This window comes from Callithrix jacchus, chromosome 11 (assembly GCF_049354715.1).
Source record: "Callithrix jacchus isolate 240 chromosome 11, calJac240_pri, whole genome shotgun sequence".
NCBI lineage: Eukaryota > Metazoa > Chordata > Mammalia > Primates > Cebidae > Callithrix > Callithrix jacchus.
Window position 1 is genome coordinate 60,116,070 of NC_133512.1, and position 16,953 is coordinate 60,133,022.

At 39.5% G+C, this 16,953-nt stretch overlaps 1 long non-coding RNA gene across 1 annotated transcript in view; it reads left to right on the plus strand.

The window, feature by feature from the left end:
* Positions 1-7,827: 7,827 nt before the first annotated feature.
* LOC108593017 (uncharacterized) overlaps positions 7,828-16,953 on the plus strand; it is a 131,360-nt gene continuing 122,234 nt past the window's right edge. The window contains exon 1 of the long non-coding RNA XR_004728357.3: positions 7,828-7,890. This is a non-coding gene — a long non-coding RNA (uncharacterized LOC108593017). The remainder of the gene's footprint in view (positions 7,891-16,953) is intronic.

Sequence of the window (16,953 nt, forward strand, 5' to 3'; positions counted from 1 at the left end):
ATAATAGTAAAACTTTTTTTAAAAGGTTAATCTGTGTAAGCATTTTCTATCAAGAGACAAACTCTATTTAGAAAATTAACTTTTATTATCCTTTATTCTGATAACACCCACAGATTTTTCTAGCACTAAATTCTACCCTTTTAATTTAACTCTAATACTAACTGAGCTAGTGGCAATATAGTTGATACATATTCTCTGAGAAGTGGCCTAATTTCACTATTTAGAAAGTTTACTTCTGAGCCTGGGTGTGGTAGTATGTGATTGAAGACCCAGCTAATCAGGAGGCTGAGGATTGCTTGAGGCCATTCAAGATCAGCCTAGCCAACACAGTTCCATCTAAAAAAAAAATTACTCAAAGTGAAATCTGATTATTATTTGTTTTTATACAAAAATATTTTAAATAAAATGAAATGTTTTAAATGTTTTTGTTTTAAACAAAAATGTTTTGTTTCACTCAAACATTTTCATTGTGAGACTTGTATTTATTCTACTATTTACATTTAAATGTTGGCTCTTATTATTTTTTTTTCTTTTTAAACTTTTATGTTAGGTTCAAAGGTACAAAGCAGGTTTATTATGTAGGTAAACTCACGTCAGGGGTTTGTGGTATTGATTATTTCATGACCCTGGTATGAAGCCTAGTACTCAATAGTTATTTTTTCTGCTCCTCTCTCTCCTCCCATCCTCCATTCTCAGGCCCAGTGTCTACTGTACCCTTCATTTTGTTCATGTGCTCTCATCATTTAGCTCCCACTTAGAAGTAAAAGAATGTGGTATTTAGTTTTATGTTCCTGTGTTGGTTTGCTAAGAATAATGGTCTCTGGCTTCATCCATGTTCCTGCAAAGGACGTGATCTCATTCTTTTTTTATGGCTACGTAGTGTTCTATGGTGTACACATGCCACATTTTCTTTATCTAATCTACTATTGATAGGCATTTAGGTTGATTCCATGTCTTGACTATTGTAAATAGTGCTCGTAAGGAGGAGCATATGTGCATATGTCTTTATGGTAGAAAGATTCATAGTCATTAGGCCAGGGGGTCCCAAAACCCTAGGCCATGAACCAGTACCAGTCCCTGGCCTGTTAGAAACCAAGCTGCACAGCAGGAGGTGAGTGGCAGATGAGGAGCATTACTATCTGAGCTCTGCCTACTCTTAGGTCAGTGGCATTAGATTCTCATGAGTGTGAACCCTATTGTGAACTGAGCATGCAAGGGATCTGGGTTGTGAGCTCTTCCTTATGGGAATCTAATGCCTGATTATCGGAGGTGGAAAAGTGTCATCCCCAAACCATTCACTCCTGCCCCGCTCCTGTCCTGTCTGTGGAGTAATTGCCTTCCATGAAACAGGTTCATGGTACCAAAAATGTTAGGGACTGCTGCCATAGGGTATATACCCAGTAATAGAATTACTGGATTGAATGGTAATTCTGCTTTCAGATCTTTAAGGAATAGCCATACTGCTTTACACAATGCTTGAGCCAATTTACACTTTCCCAATAGTGTGTAAGTGTTTCCTTTTCATCACAACTTCACCAGCATCTGTTATTTTTTAACTTTTAATAATACCATTTTGGCTGGTATGAGATAATATCACATTGCGGTTTTGATTTGCATTTCTCTAATGATCAGTGATGTTGAGCTTTTAAATATATGATTGTTGCCACATGTGTGTCTTCTTTTAAAGACTGTTCATCACTTTGCCCACTTTTGAACTGAGTTTGTTTTTTTCTTGTAAATTTGTTTAAGTTCCTTAAAGATGCTGGATATTTGATCTTTGTTAGATGCATAGTTTGCAAAAAGTTTTTCCCATTCTGTAAGTTTTCTTTTCAATCTGTTCATAGTTTACTATGCCATGCAGAAGATATTTTGTTTAATTAGATTCCATTTGTCAATTTTTGCATTTGTTGCAATTGCTTTTGGCATCTTCATCATGAAATCTTTGCCTATTCCTCTGTCCTGAATGGTATTGTCTATATTGTCTTCTAGGGTTTTTATAGTTTTAGGTTTTGGATTTAAGCTTTCATCCATCTTGAGTTAATTTTTGTATCTAGTGTAATGAAGGGGCGCAGTTTAATCTTCCACACATGGCTAGCCAGTTATCCCCACACCATTTATTAAATGGGGCATCTTTTCCCTATTGCTTGTTTTTGTCAGGTTTGTCAAAGATTATAGATGTGTGGCCTTATTGCTGGGCTCTCTATTCTGTTCCATTGGTCTATATGTCTGTTTTTGTACCAGTACTATGCTGTTTTGGTAGCCCTGTAGTATAGTTTGAAGTTGGGTAGCATGATGCCTCCTACCTTGTTCTTTTACTTAGGATTGCCTTGGATATTCAGGCTCTTTTTTGGTTCTATATAATTTGCAAAGCAGTTTTTCTAGTTCTGGGAAGAATGGCATTGGTAGTTTGATATTAACAGCATTGAATCTGTAAGTTACTTTGGTCAGCATGGCCATTTTTACAATTTTGATTTTTTTCTATCCATGAGCATGAAATATTTTTCCATTTGTCTGTGTCACATCTGATTTTTATTTTTGAAAAGTATTTTGTAATTCTTGTTGTAGATATTCTTTGCCTCCCTAGTTAAGTATATTCCTAGGTATTTTATACTTTTTGTCGGAATTGTGAATGAAATTGAATTCCTGATTTTCATCTCAGTCTTGCTGTTGATTTTTGTACATTGGTGTTGTGTCTCAAATATTTACTGAAGTTGTTTATAAGCAGAAGGAACTTTTGAAAAGAGACTATGGGGTTTTCTGGATCTAGACTTATGTCATTTGCAAACAGGGATAGTTTGACTTCCTCTCTTCCTATTCTAATGTCCTTTATTTCTTTCTCTTGTCTGATTTATCTGGCAAGGGGGGCTTCCAATACTCTGTTGAATAGGATTGGTGAGAGAGAGTATCCTTGTCTTGTGCCAGTTTTTATAAAGGGAATGCTTCCAGCTTTTGCATATTCAGTATGATCTTGGCTGTATATTTGTCATAGATGGCTCTTACTATATCGAAGTATGTTCCTTCAGTACCTAGTTTGTTGAAATTTTTTTCACATGAAAGGATGTTAAATTTTATCAAAATCCTTTTCTGTGTCTATTGAGATAATTATGTGGGTTTTGCCTTTAGTTCTGTTATTGAAATGAATCACATTTATTGATCTGTGTATGTTGAAGCAACCTTGCATCCCAGGGATAAAGCCTTTTTGATCATTCTTTTTGATGTGCTGATAGGTTAAGTTTGCTAGTACTTTGTGGAGGATTTTTACATCATTGTTAATCAAGGATATTGCCTTCATGTTTCCTTTTTTTGTTGTGTCGCTGCCAGGTTTCGGTATAAGGATAATACTGGCCTCATGGAATGTGTTGGGGAAGGGTCCATCCTCCTGAATTTTTGGGAATGGTTTCCGTAGGAATGGTACCAGTTCTGCTTTGAACATCTGGTAGAATTTTGCCATGAATGCATCTTGTCCTGGGATTTTTTATTGGCAAGCTATTTATTACTAGTTCAATTTTGGAGCTCCTTAATGGTCTGTTCAGGGATTCAGTTTCTTCCTGGTTCAGTCTTGGTAGGGTGTATGTGTCCAGGAAGTTATCCATGTCTTCTATATTTTCTGTTTGTGTGTATAGAGGTGTTCATAGTAGTCTGTGATGGTTGCTTGCATTTCTGTGGTGTCAGGGGTAATGTATTCTTTGTGGTTTCTAACTGTGTTCATTTGGATCTGCTCCCTTCTCTTCTTTATTAAGTCTAGCTAGCAGTCTCTTTTATTAATTTTTTCAACAACACAGCTCTTGGATTTAAGTCATGTTCAGGTTTCCCATTATTGTGTGGAAGTCTAAGTCTCTTTGAAGATCTTTAAAAACTCATTTTATTTATCTGAGTGCTCCTGTGGTCGATGCATTTATATTTAGGATAGTTAGGTCTTCCTGTTGAACTGAACCATTTATCATTATGTAATGCCCTTCTTTGTGTATTTTGAACTTTGTTAAGTCTGTTTTTTCTGAAATTAGTTTTCCAACTTCTGCTCTTTTTCTGCTTTTCATTTGTTTGGCAGATTTTCTCTATCCCTCTATTTTGAGATTATGGTGGTCACATCAGATAGGTCTCTTGGAAGACAAACTATTGGATTTTGCTTCTTTATTCAGCTTGCCACTCTGTGCCTTTTATTTGGAGGCATTTAGCCCATTTATATTCAAGGTTGGTATTGCTATATGTGGATTTCATCCTGTCATCATGTTGTTAGTTGGCTATCTCGCAGGCATGTTTGTGTGGTTGCTTTATAGTTCAACATCTGCAAATCAATAAATGTAATCCATCACAGAAAAACTAAAGACAAAAAACACATGATTATCTCAATAGGTGCAGAGAAGGCCTTCGACAAAATTCAACAGCCCTTTATGCTAAAAACCCTCAATACACTACGTATCAATGGATCGTATCTCAAAATAATAAGAGCTTTTAATGACAATCCCACAGCCAATATCATACTGAATGAGCAAAAACTGGAAGCATTCCCTTTGAAAACTGGCACAAGACAGAGATGCCCTTTATCACCACTCCTATTCAACATAGTATTGGAAGTTCTGGCCAGGGCCATCAGGCAAGAGAAATAAATAAAGGATATTTGAATAAGAAGAGAGGATTATCAAATTGTCCCTCTTTGCAGATGACATGATTGTATATTTAGAAAACCCCATTGTCTCAGACCAAAATCTCCTTAAGAAGCTGATAAGTAAATTTGGCATTCTCAGCATACAAAATCAATGTGCAAAAATCACAAGCATTCCTATACACACATAATAGACAAACAGAGAGCCAAATCATGAGCCCATTTATAATTGCTACAAAGAGAATAAGATACCTAAAATACAAGTAGAAAGGGATGTGAAGGACCTCTTTAAGGAGAACTACCAACCACTGCTCAAGGAAATAAGAGATGACACAAACAGATGGAAAAGCATTCCATGCTCTGGTTAGGAATATTCAATATCATGAAAATGGCCATACAGCCCAAAGTAATTTATAGATTTGATGCTATCCCCATCAAGATACCAGTGACTTTCTTCATGGAATTGGAAAAAAACCACCTTAAACTTCATATGGCCCCCAAAAAAGAGCTCACATAGCCAAGACAATCCTAAACAACAAAAAAATAAAGCTGGAGGCATCACCCTACCTGACTTCACACTATATTACAAGGCTACTGTAATCAAAACAGCATGGTATTGGTACCAAAACAGAGATATAGACCAATGGAACAGAACAGAGGCCTCAGAAGGAACATCACACAACTACAACCATCTGATCTTTTATAAACCAGATAAAAACAAGCAATGGGGAAAGGATTCCCTATTTAATAAATGGTGTTGGGAAAACTGGCTAGCCATCTGCTGACAGCTGAAACTGGATCCCTTCCTTACACTTTATACAAAAATTAACTCTAGATGTATTAAAGATTTAAACATGAGGCCTAACACTATAAAAACTCTAGAAGAAGTCCTAGGCAATACCATTTAGGACATACACGAGGGCTAACACTTTAAAAATTTTAGAAGAAATCCTAGGCAATACCACTTAGGACATATGCATGAGCAAGGACTTATGACTAAAACATCAAAAGCAATGGCTACAAAAGACAAAACAGACAAATGGGATCTAATTAAACTAAAGAGCTTCTGTATAGCAAAAGAATCTATCTATAGGGTGAAGTGGCAACCAACAGAATGGGAAAAAAATTTTGCGGTCTACCCATCTGACAAAGGGCTAATATCCAGAATCTATGGAGAACTTAAACAAATTTAAAAGAAAAAAATAATCCCATCAAAAAGTGGGCAAAGGATATGAACAGACACTTTTCAAAAGAAGACATTTATGGAGCCAACAAACATATGAAAAAAAGCTCATCATCACTGGTCACTAGAGAAATGCAAATCAAAATCACATTGAGATACCACCTCATGCCAGTTAGAGTGGCAATCATCAAAAAATCAGGAGACAACAGATGCTGGAAAGGATGTAGAGAAATAGGAACACTTTTACACTGTTGGTGGGAGTGTAAATTAATTCAACCATTGTGGAAGACTGTGTGGTGATTCCTCAAGGACCTAGAAATAACAATACCGTTTGACCCAGCAATCCCATTACTGGGTATATACCCAAAGTATTATGAATCATTCTATTGTAAAGACACATGCACATGTATGTTTATTATGGGACTGTTCACAATAGCAAAGATGTGGAACCAACCCAAATGCCCATCAATGATAGATTGGATAAAGAGAATGTGGCACATATACACCATGGAATACTATGCAACCATAAAGAAGGATGAGTTCATGTCCTTTGCAGGGACATGGAAGAAGCTGGAAACCATCATTCTCAGCAAACTGACACAAGAACATGAAACCAAACACTGCATGTTCTCACTCATAAGTGGGTGTTGAGCAATGAGAACACATGGACACCAGGACGGGAACATCACACACTGAGGCCTGTTGTTGGTTGGGGGCTAGGGGAGGAATGACAGGGTTTGGGGAGGGATAGAATTAGCAGAAATACTTAATGTAGAATGTGGGGTGATGGATGCAGCAAGCCACCACCATGGCACATGTATACCTATGTAACAAACCTGCACAATCTGTACATGTAACCCAGAACTTAAAAGTATAGTAAATAATTTTTTTTTAAAAAGAAATGTATCTTATTTCTCCTTCACTTATGAAGCTAAGTTTAGCTGGACATAAAATTTTTGGTTGGAATTTCATTTCTTTAAGAATCTTCAATATGGGACCCCAGTCTCTTCTGGCTTATAGAATTTCTGCTGAGAGATCTTTTGCTTGCCTGATGGACTTCCCTTTGTAGGTAACTTGTCCTTTCTCTCTAGCTGTCTTTAATATTTTTACTTTCATTTTGTCTTTGGAGAATCTGATGATTATATCTTGGAGAATATCTTATCATGAAATATTTTGCTGGGGCTCTCAACACTTTTGGATGTGACTGTTTTCCTCTCCAGCTAGGTTAGGGGAAGTCTCATGAATAATAACCTGAAATATGTTTTTCAAGTTGCTTACACTCTCCCCATCTCCTTCAGGGGCACCAGTCAGTTGTACATTTAGTCTCTTTACATAACCCCATACTTCATGAGGGTTTTCTTTTCTTTTTTTATTATTATTTATTCTTGTATCACAGTCTTGTTTCAGAAAGCCAGCCTTCAAGCTCTGAGATTCTTTTTTCTGCTTGGCCTATTCTGCTGTTAATGCTTGTGATTGCATTATGAAATTTTTATGGTGTGTTTTCACCTTTTTCAGGTCAGTTACATTTTTTTTCTTTACTGGCTATTTTGTCTTTCAACTGCTATATCTTTTTATTGTGATTCATAGCTTCCTTACATTGGGTTTCAGTGTTCTCCTGGATCTCAGTGATCTTTGTTCTTATCCATATTCTGAATTCTATTTCTGTCATTTCAGCCATTTCAGGTCAGAAAAGAACCCTTGCTGGAGAATTACTGTGGCCATTTGGAGGAAAGAAGACTGGTTTTTTTGAGTTGTCAGAGTTCCTGTGCTGGTTCTTTCTCATATTTCTGGGCTGATGTTCCTTCAATCTTTGAATTTGCTGTCCTTTGGATTATTTTTATTTTCTTTTATCCTATTTGATGACCTTGGATGTTTGATTGTAACATAAGGTGGGTAGTTGAGTAGCTCCATTTGTGTAAAATTTTAGGGGGCTAAGGCCCAGTTCAGGACTCCTGGACTGCATGATTTAACTCTGGGGGACTGATATTGGTCCTGTGTTTTGTCTGTTGGCTCCTCAAGATTAGAAATCTGCTGCACGGGAGAGGACTCAAGATGGTGCTGTGAGAACAACCCAGGATTGGAGCTCGCATTGAATCTGCAAACGGTGAGTCAGAGCTGCATTTACAGACTGATCTTTGTTGCCCACAGAATGGGGAAACTCCCAAGTATAAAAAGACATGGGACGCCAGGCAGTAGGTCTGCCTGGTGAAGCCGGCAGCTGGGGCGGCGGCGGCTGGCCATACCCAGCAATCCCCACAGGGCGCGCGTGTCCGGGTGCCCTGTTGAACCGGCAACCTGAGACTTGAGAGGGCTGGACCTGAGACTGAACGAGACTTGGACAGTAGCCCAGCCCAGGGGATTGCAGGGACAGATCGTTTGGGATACCCAGTGGGATAAACAAAACCGCGATTTCAAACTATCCCGAGCAGACAGTCCGAGACGCTCTGTGGGGGAGGGGCGTCCACCACTACTGAGGCAACCCGCCCCAACTGAGATACACGCCCACTGCTGACGCAGCCAGCCGTTGCCGAGGCAACCCGCCCCAACTGAGATACACGCCCACTGCTGACGCAGCCAGCCGTTGCCGAGGCAACCCGCCCCAACTGAGATACACGCCCACTGCTGACGCAGCCTGCCGTTGCTGAGGCAACATGCTACAACAAAGAGACTCCGCTGCAGGGCGTGGCAGAGACCACAGCAGAGCCGGCAGGAACAGCGCGAATCACACAACAGCAGGGCGGAGCCTCGGCAGCCAAACAGTGGCTAGTCTGCCTTCTAGCTGGGCAGGACACCTCATCAAACATCCAAAAATAAAGCCCAAACCCCTCAACACAGAGCATTTGAGAAAAAAAAAAAAAGGGTTTTTTAATGAGCTCTGTTGCAGCAGAATCAAACATAGCAGCCTAACAGCCCTGAATGAACAACAGAGCGCACAGCTCAGCAATTAAGCCCGTATAAAGTACAAAATGTCTCCTCAAGCAGCTCCCTGACCCCTCTATATCCAAAAGACTGACATTAGGCAGGCATCATCCTGGGACAAAGATAGCAGAAAAAAACTGGTAGCATCCCTCGCTGTGCCACAGCTGCTAGAGGTGCACCCCAGACAAGCAGGGTCTGGAGTGGACCTCAGCAGTCGTACAGCAAAGGGGCTAGACTGGTAGAAGGAAAACCAAGCAACAGAAATACTTCATCATCAACATTCCGGGTGTCCACTCAGAGAACCAATCGAAAAGTCAGCAACTACGCAGACGACCAGTGGACAAATCCACAAAGATGGGAAGAAACCAGCGCAAAAAGGAGGAAAACACCCGAAACCAGAACACCTCGCCTCCTAGAAAGGACCAAAACTCCTCACCAGCAAGGGAACAAAGCTGGACGGAGAAAGACTGTGACGAAATGACGGAATTAGACTTCAGAAGATGGATAATGAGAAACTTTTGTGAGCTAAAAGATCATGTATTAAATCAATGCAAAGAAACTAAGAACCTTGAAAAAAGATTTGAAAAAAGATTCGAGGAAATGATAACAAGAATGGATAACTTAGAGAGGAATATGAATGAATTAAAGGAGCTGAAAAACACAATACGAGAACTTCGCGAAGCAAACACAAGTTTCAATAGTCGAATTGACCAAGCAGAAGAAAGAATATCTGAAGTCGAAGACCAACTCAATGAAATAAAATGAGAAACCAAGATCAGAGAAAAGCGCAAAAAGGAATGAACAAAGTCTCCAAGAAATGTGGGACTATGTGAAAAGACCTAACCTACGTTTGATAGGTGTACCAGAAGGGGACGAAGAGAATGAATCCAAGCTGGAAAATACTCTTCAGGACATCATCCGGGAAAATTTCCCCCACCTAGCAAGACAGGCCAACACTCAATTGCAGGAAATACAGAGAACACCACAAAGATATTCCGCAAGAAGAGCAACCCAAGGCACATAATCATCAGATTCAACAGGGTTGAAATAAAGGAGAGAATACTAAGGGCAGCCAGAGAGAAAGGTCAGGTCACCCACAAAGGGAAGCCCATCAGACTGACAGCAGATCTCTCGGCAGAAACACTACAGGCCAGAAGAGAGTGGGGGCCAATATTCAACATTCTTAAAGAAAAGAACTTTCAACCCAGAATTTCATATCCAGCCAAACTGAGCTTCAGAAGTGAAGGAAAAATAAAATCCTTTGCGAACAAGCAAGTACTCAGAGATTTGGTCACCACCAGGCCTGCTTTACAAGAGCTCCTAAAAGAGGCACTACACATAGAAAGGATCAACCAGTACCAGCCATTCCAAAATCACACTGAATGCTAAAGAGCATCAACATAATGAAGAATCTACAACAACTAACAGGCAAAACAGCCACTTAGCATCAAAATGGCAGTATCAAATTCACACATAACAATACTAACCCTAAATGTAAATGGACTAAATGCACCAATCAAAAGACACAGACTGGCAAATTGGATAAAAATCCAAAACTCATCAGTGTGCTGTATCCAGGAAACCCATATCACATGCAAGGATACACAAAGGCTCAAAATAAAGGGATGGAGGAAGATTTACCAAGCTAATGAAAAGCAAAAAAAAAGCAGGAGTTGCAATTCTCATCTCTGACTTTAAAGCAACAAAGATCAAAAGAGACAAAGAAGGCCATTACATAATGGTAAAAGGATCGATACAACAAGAAGAGCTAACGATCCTAAACATATATGGACCCAACACAGGAGCACCCAGATACATAAGGCAAGTTCTTAATGACTTACAAAAGGACTTAGACTCCCACACAATAATAGTGGGAGACTTTAACACTCTACTGTCAGTACTAGACAGATCAACCAGACAGAAAATCAACAAGGATATCCAGGGCTTGAACTCACACCAGGAGCAAGCAAACCTGATAGACATTTACAGAACTCTCCACCCCAAATCCACAGAATACACATTCTTCTCAGCACCACATCACACCTACTCTAAAATTGACCACATAATTGGAAGTAAAGCACTGCTCAACAAATGCAAAACAACTGAAATCATAACAAACAGCCTCTCAGACCATAGTGCAATCAAGTTAGAACTCAGAATTCAGAAACCGACCCAGAACCGCACAGCTTTATGGAAACTGAACAACTGGCTCTTGAATGTTGACTGGGTAAACAACGAAATGAAGGCAGAAATAAAGAAGTTCTTCGAAACCAATGAGAACGAAGACACAACATGCCAGAACCTCTGGGACACATTTAAAGCAGTCTCTAGAGGAAAGTATATAGCAATAAGTGCCCATATGAGGAGAATGGAGAGATCCAAAATTGACACCCTATCGTCAAAATTGAAAGAGCTAGAGGACCAAGATCAACAAAACTCAAAACCCAGCAGAAGACAAGAAATAACTAAGATCAAAGCTGAACTGAAGGAGATTGAGACACGAAAAACCCTTCAAAAAATCAATAAATCCAAGAGCTGGTTTTTTGAAAAGATCAACAAAATAGACAGAACACTAGCCAGATTGATTAAAAATAAAAGAGAGAACAACCAAATAGATGCAATAAAAAATGATAAAGGGGAAATCACCACAGATTCCACAGAAATTCAAACCATCATCAGAGAATATTACAAACAACTCTATGCGCATAAACTAGTAAACCTGGAAGAAATGGATAAATTCCTGGACTCCTGTGTCCTCCCAAGCCTAAACCAGGAGGAAGCCGAAACTATGAATAGACCAATAACAAGGTCTGAAGTTGAGGCAGCAATTAAGAGCCTACCACACAAAAAAAGCCCAGGTCCAGACGGGTTCACAGCCGAATTCTACCAGACACACAAGGAGGAGCTGGTACCATTCCTTCTAAAACTATTTCAAACAAACCAAAAAGAGGGAATCCTTCCCAAATCATTTTATGAGACCAACATCATCCTGATACCAAAACCTGGCAGAGACCCAACAAGAAAAGAAAACTTCAGGCCAATATCCATGATGAACATAGATGCAAAAATCTTCAATAAAATATTGGCAAGCTGATTGCAACAGCAAATCAAAAAACTTATTCATCATGATCAAGTAGGATTCATCCCAGGGATGCAAGGCTGGTTCAACATACGCAAGTCTATCAACGTAATTCACCACATAAACAGAACCAAAAACAAAAACCACATGATTATCTCAATTGACGCAGAGAAGGCATTTGACAAAATTCACAGCCCTTTATGCTAAAATCCCTCCATAAACTCGGTATCGATGGAACGTATCTCAAAGTAATAAAAGCTATTTATGACAAACCAACAGCCAATATCATACTGAATGGGCAAAAACTGGAAGCATTCCCTTTAAAATCTGGCACTAGACAAGGATGCCCTCTCTCACCACTCCTATTCAATATAGTACTGGAAGTTCTAGCCAAAGCAATCAGGCAAGAAAAAGAAATAAAGGGTATTCAAATAGGAAAGGAGGAAGCCAAATTGTCTCTATTTGCAGACGACATGATAGTATACCTGGAAGACCCCATCGTCTCAGCCCAAAAACTCCTGAAACTGATAAGCAACTTCAGCAAAGTCTCAGGATATAAAATCAATGTGCAAAAATCACAAGCATTCGTCTACACCAATAACAGACTTAAAGAAAGCCAAATCAAGAGCGAACTGCCATTCGCAATTGCTACAAAAAGAATAAAATACCTTGGAATACAACTCACAAGGAACGTAAGGGACCTCTTCAAGGAGAACTACAAACCACTGCTCAACGAAATCAGAGAGGACACAAACAGATGGAGAAACATTCCATGTTCATGGTTAGGAAGAATTAACATCGTGAAAATGGCTATACTGCCCAAAGTAATTTACAGAATCAACGCTATCCCCATCAAGCTACCATTGACTTTCTTCACAGAACTGGAAAAAACCACCATGAACTTCATATGGAACCAAAAGAGAGCCCGCATAGCCAAGTCAATTCTAAGCAAAAAGAACACAGCGGGGGGCATCACACTACCGGATTTCAAACTATACTACAAGGCTACAGTAATCAAAACAGCACTGTACTGGTACCAAAACAGAGATATAGACCAATGGAACAAAACAGAGGCACCGGAGGCAACACAACATACATACAACTATACAATCTTTGATAAACCCGACAAAAACAAGCAATAGGGAAAGGATTCCATGTTTAACAAATGGTGTTGGGAAAACTGGCTAGCCATGTGCAGAAAGCAGAAACTGGACCCCTTCCTGACACCTTACACTAAAATTAACTCCAGATGGATTAAAGACTTAAACATAAGACCTGGCACCATAAAAACCCTAGAAGGAAATCTAGGCAAAACCATCCAGGATATAGGAGTAGGCAAGGACTTCATGAACAAAACACCAAAAGCATTGGCAACAAAAGCCAAAATAGACAAATGGTACCTAATGAAACTCTACAGCTTCTGCATGGCAAAAGAAACAGTCACTAGAGTGGATCGGCAACCAACAGAATGGGGAAAAATTTTCGCAGTCTACCCATCTGACAAAGGGCTGATATCCAGAATTTACAAAGAACTCAAACAGATTTACAGGAAAAAAACAAGCCCATTCAAAAGTGGGCAAAGGATATGAACAGACACTTCGCGAAAGAAGACATATATGAGGCCAACAATCGTATGAAAAAATGCTCATCGTCACTGGTCATCAGAGAGATGCAAATCAAAACCACATTGAGATACCATCTCACGCCAGTTAGAATGGCGATCATTAAAAAATCTGGAGACAACAGATGCTGGAGAGGATGTGGAGAAAAAGGAACACTTTTACACTGTTGGTGGGAGTGTAAATTAGTTCAACCATTGTGGAAGACAGTGTGGTGATTCCTCAAGGCCTTAGAAATAGAAATTCCATTTGACCCAGCAATCCCATTACTGGGTATATATCCAAAAGACTATAAATCGTTCTACTATAAGGACACATGTACACGAATGTTCATTTCAGCACTGTTTACAATAGCAAAGACCTGGAATCAACCCAAATGCCCATTGATAATAGACTGGATTGGAAAAATGTGGCACATATACACCATGGAATATTATGCAGCAATCAGAAATGATGAGTTTTTGTCATTTGTAGGGACATGGATGAATCTGGAAAACATCATCCTCAGCAAACTGACACAAGAACAGAAAATGAAACACCGCATATTCTCACTCATAGGCGGGTGATGAAAAATGAGAACACATGGACACAGAAAGGGGAGTACTTAACAGTGGGGTCTATTGGGGGGAAAAGGGGAGGGCCAGTGGGATGGGGAGGTAGGGAGGGATAGCCTGGGGAGAAATGCCAAATGTGGGTGAAGGGGAGAAGAAAAGCAAAGCACACTGCCATGTGTGTACCTACGCAACTGTCTTGCATGCTCTGCTCATGTACCCCAAAACCTATAATCTAACAAAAAATTAAAAAAAAAAAAAAGAAATCTGCTGCACTAGGAGGGCTGATGTGCCCTCAGACTAATGATCACAACAGCCAGATAGATGATGCCAACCAAAGCACTTCATAGGGCAATAACAGTGGTATCTTTCCATGTTCATGAGTACCAGCAGCAGCAGCTGCAGTGTGGTGGGGTACATGCTCATTGGCTGTGTCAGTGTGCTAGTGGGTGCAAGGGTGCTAGCCTCCAGGTGGGTATTTCCAGCTATGGCTGTCATTGATAGCACAGCTCAGGAAGCCAGGGGTTACCCATCAGTGACTGTGTACATGTTCATGATGGTGGTGGCATTAGCATGGAGGTGGGGTACAGGATTGTGTGAACCTTCTGTGTGCCTTCCTGTAGGCAGTAGTAGTGACTGCTCAGGCAGGAGCATCTCACTTTTCTCCTTGCCCATTTTCACACTGGTAGCAGTTTTGGCACAGAGGCAGTGTACTAACAGGGCAGGGCTGCAGGCTCTGTGCCTGCCAATGCTCCAATGATAGTGGCATTGTGACTAGGGAGATGCAGGGTGTGCCCATACTGCAGCAGTGGCATGGGACAGTGCCTGTGCACACATACAGTGCTTGTGGAGGGAAGGCAATGTTCACTTGTGCACACACACACACATGCACATTGGCAAAGTATTGTGGGGTGTGGCCATGGGCTAGTGCATTCAGGTAAAGTGATATGGTGGAGGCTGCAGTGGAGGGCAGTGTGGATGGGCTGGGCATATTCACTGGAGGCCAAGAGCTAGTCCTGGTGCACAGTAGCCCCTTGCAGGGTTTCCAGCTTCCTCCCTCTTTATCCCAGCCTCAGTATCTTCCCTCCATCTGCTCTCAAAGCCTTCCCTCTGGAGATCTGCTGGGACTGTGCCAGTCTTTCTGATGTCCCAGTCTCTCAGTTGGAGATGTTCCTCCTGACTGTGTCTAGTTGGCTATCTTGCTGTCCCAAATTGTTATTGTATGTTTAATAAATATTCATAGTTAATAAATTAATTAAGTTTAAATCTATTGAACAGTCTCATAGAAAAGTAACAGGAGGTTATACAAATGCTTTTAGCAATTAACATTCAGTAAAATTAATGTTTAGGATGTAACTGATATTCTATTATAATAGGTTCCTTAGTTATAATTGGAGCTCTGGGCACTATACTGGGGTATATGGACTGTCAGCATTAGTAGGTAGAAGGAAGCTATTGGAGAGGGAGGAAAATATATGGCCTTTATGTATTTATATTTATTTTTGAATTAAATATGAAAATATCTTATGTTAGTATGTGGATTGACAGAAAAGCCATTCCTTGGTCCATATATCAGCCAGTCCTGTGTGTAATGTAACTCCTAGCTGCTATAAAGAAAAAGGGGTCTCTAGCATAAATAAGGGCAGATTTTCTTGCAATGTGTTATGTTTTCCTTTGCCCAGGTACACAAATTTATGGATTATATTCACACCTAAATTCACACTCACCCTATATGTTACACATTATACATTACACACAATACTAATAATGTAAAAACCAGTGAACAACAAAACCTTGACAGAGCCTTCATCTAGTTCTATACTATCTTCTATTTTAGCCATGCGATGAAATTAAAAAAATAAACCATTTAAATGTAACAGGAAGTTTATTTAAAATGTCAGAATTATCAACGAGGTTCTTTAGGGTCTATAGTTAATGATGAAACATGCCTACTTATGCATAGCTCTAAGCCAATGACACTATGAAGTAATCAGAATTAGTGAAAGTTTGAAAAGCTAAATACCAAAAAATAAGGCAAATCTCTTATTTCAGATGAGATAGATAAAATTTAGTCAGCACAAAATCTGTGCTTTAGATTATCAGTAAATTAATGATTAAAGTTTAGCAGACTCTTTAAATGTTTCTTGGTAGCAAAATTTAAAACATGACTTTTCATTAAAGTTATATTTGTTTATCCAACTAAGTAAACGATTCTGAAAATATGCAGTAAGTACTGTGTCACCTATCTGCATAAGTTGGTCAGCACTTAGTGCGGGAAAACAAAAACAAAATTCTGAAATTTAAAGAAACATATTAAATATATTTAAAACAACATAGTAAGCAATATACTTAATTTGAGAATGTTGCTGGACAATGGATGAAAAATACAGCTAGATTTCCAAATTCAGTCTCATATTATTGTATGACACATACTTTGTTTTATTAGTGAATTTTATAACAAATTATTTTTTTCATGGGATGCTAAAGATGTACTAGAAAATATATGTTACTGACCATAAATGTTTTCTTTACATAAAATATTTTTAAGTTGCAGAGCTTACGGCTTGCAGTGATTGCCAAGAATGAAGTACTCAGACAGTTCCAGCTGAGCAGGACTAGGGAGTAGCTCTTCTGAGAGAGTCCACCCCAGCATCTGTCCACAAAGTATTTGTTGAAAGGGCTTGTATTAACTACAAACATCCACTAGATGGTCATTTGAGGTGAGTTGCTGAGGCACCTATGACCTTGTACATACTCAAATTGTGTTCTCAGGAGGCTGTTTTCAGCGTTCCTTATCACACCACACACTCCACTGCCTGTCCTGTTTTCAGGATCAAGGAGTTTTATTCCCATGCCCAAATAACATACACAGTGCCTCAGTATTTTTACATGCCTGACCTCAAGTGCCATGTACATAAGGTTGAATATGTTGCTGTGTGCCCCCTTCATCTCCCCCTTCTTTAATTCTTAGTGCATGCTGGTCATCCCGTGCAAGGTAT